The sequence below is a fragment of the Ananas comosus genome, linkage group 4 (genome assembly GCF_001540865.1).
Source record: "Ananas comosus cultivar F153 linkage group 4, ASM154086v1, whole genome shotgun sequence".
Classification (NCBI taxonomy): domain Eukaryota; kingdom Viridiplantae; phylum Streptophyta; class Magnoliopsida; order Poales; family Bromeliaceae; genus Ananas; species Ananas comosus.
The window spans coordinates 14,587,795-14,590,343 of NC_033624.1; positions in this window are offsets into that span (position 1 = coordinate 14,587,795).

The window sequence follows — 2,549 nt, forward strand, 5'->3', positions numbered from 1 at the left end:
GGGGGGGGGGGGGGGAGAGGAGAGAGAAAGGGAGACAAGGACAATTAATGGAAGAGGAAGTCAAGTCACCGCCAGGTGATTAGAAACATTGAAAAAATATGAATTTAATTGAAGGTAAAATAATAAAAAAAAAGAAAAAGAAAAAAAAATATAAGATAAATTTGAGATAGTTTTTGCTTAATTCTTATTTACTAATAAATGAAAAGGTAAACATGTAAAGTAATTAAACTTTGATTTAAATTTCAAATACCAACTATCACATCTTTTGCTTATTGCGCTAGAAATTGTCAATTTTTTTAGATTTAAAATTTATAGCATGAATTTTTAACTATATACTATTTTAATTTATACGAGGCATATTAAATACTACAACACTTTTTATTTAACTTTGGTGAGATTGAACTCTAAATAGAATGAAGATACCAACTAATTTCTCTAGTTAGTAATGTTACTTACCCTGGAATTATTACTATTTACAGCTGAGTCTAGCTTTTCCACAACTCTTACCACCCTAATTAACCAAAATCCAAGCTAAAATGGTTCTGTTATCTAATTATACCTTTTTGATGTAAAAATATTTTTAATAGTACTACTATTATATATCCATATAAAGCTCCGTCTTAAAAATCTTTTATTAATTAGTTGGCTTTGATACACAATTTGCCCACTATTATTATTAATTAACCCTGCTCACTGACCCAATAATTATCACACATTTTATTTTGCAATTAAAAATATATCTGTTAGTGTATGATGTTAAAACTTTAGTAAGGATATCATGAATAAAAAAGTATGGAAACTTTTATAATTATTAGTAAATATAGGTTTTGATGTTAATTAATCCCTTAAAATTACGTTCTTTGATCAACAATTTCTTTTTTTCTTTTTCTTTTTCTTTTTTTTGGCTTTTAAGAACTTGATATCTCTTTCTATGTGTTATTTTCAACTTTGAAGCAATTAATCCTTAACTTTTTACAACATTTTTTTAATAAATAAATATATCTGGAGGGGAAAAAAAAAGCATAATTTTGAGGCCTTAATCAAATTGACCTTGGGTGAAGTCATTTTCTTTGCGCGTCAAAAAGGACAATAGGTGTTACGTCATATAAATTTCCTTTTTCTTGTAATAATTATAAAATATTAGGGGGTGGTTTAATATGAAAATGATTTGTATTTGTGGTCACCACGTCGAATTTAAATTAAATTCGGTATTAATTAATTGTGGGGCCTGTTATTAATTTATTATATATTTGAGTGGTGAATGGAAGCTTCGATCTCTCTTCTTAGTTTTCTTTTATTAATATATTTTATTGTATTAACGTTTCGTATTTTTCGTTTTATTAGATTTTGAGTATATCTGAATTTACTTTTTATTCAAACCCAAATTTAATGGTTTCAGAAATAAATAAAGCACTCTACTGTAAGGTCTCTCATTCAATGCGGGTCAAAAAAAAAATTATGACCATATCAAATAATATATATAAGACTATAATTTAAATAATAGATAGTATGTATTATTACAAAGTTTATACAAATCATAGAATAATAGATCAAAATTAACCNAAAAACCTATGTGTGTGTGTGTGTTTTTTATTATTTGATGTAACATGGCACGTACTTTAAAGTCTTCAACCACGGTCGTTATTTTATGTGAACTTTTACTAAACCATGTGGAAGAGTTATGGAAAGTCAAATTTCCACACCCATGCAAGTGGCCCTATTGATATATTATTTTATGTTCTCTCTAAAAAAATATATATATTATTTTTTTTGACTAATACATATATTAAGATGATCGATATGTAAGATACTTACTATGAGGTTCAAATCTCTGTGATATTATTTAAACAAATTATTATATATATAATTTGGTATTATAGTATTCGTTGATTCTTAATTTTAGAATAATTTGCTTGTTACTAGTTGTGTAAAAGTTTTACAACTTAGATTGCGGAGAATCAGCCCCAAATTTAATTAAACAAAGCGCTTAATATAAATTTGTGTGGAACATTTTGGGGTGTTTAAAAAGATCAAAACTTATTAATGAATTAAATTAGCAATCAAGTATAAACCCAAAAGAAGAGGAGGTGAATGGAGTGATGAAACTTGTTTGAATAGTAAATTTGAAACCATTCCTTTTATGGAAATAAAATTAAGAAGCATCACATCATGTATACTTAGCATATGGTCCCCATCATGGATGCATGCTTATCATCATCTCGTTCATGTTGTGTTGGCGTTTCATTTAAAACAGCTATACCACACCATGGTTGATGTTGCCCAAAAAAAAAAAAAAAAAAAAAAAAATTAAAATTAAAAAACCCATATACATTCATATAAACGTGTCACATATGGAGAACTTAGTCAAATATGTGCAAGACTAATACACTTCATCATTCATGGATCAATCAAATGCTTAATTGCTGTGATCAGTGCGATAGCACGAATACATCGCGACAAAAATTATTAGAAAACATGTTTTTTATGCTGCCATGTATAAAAATTTTTATAGACAAAATTATAGATATATTACGCTCAGAAGATTATGT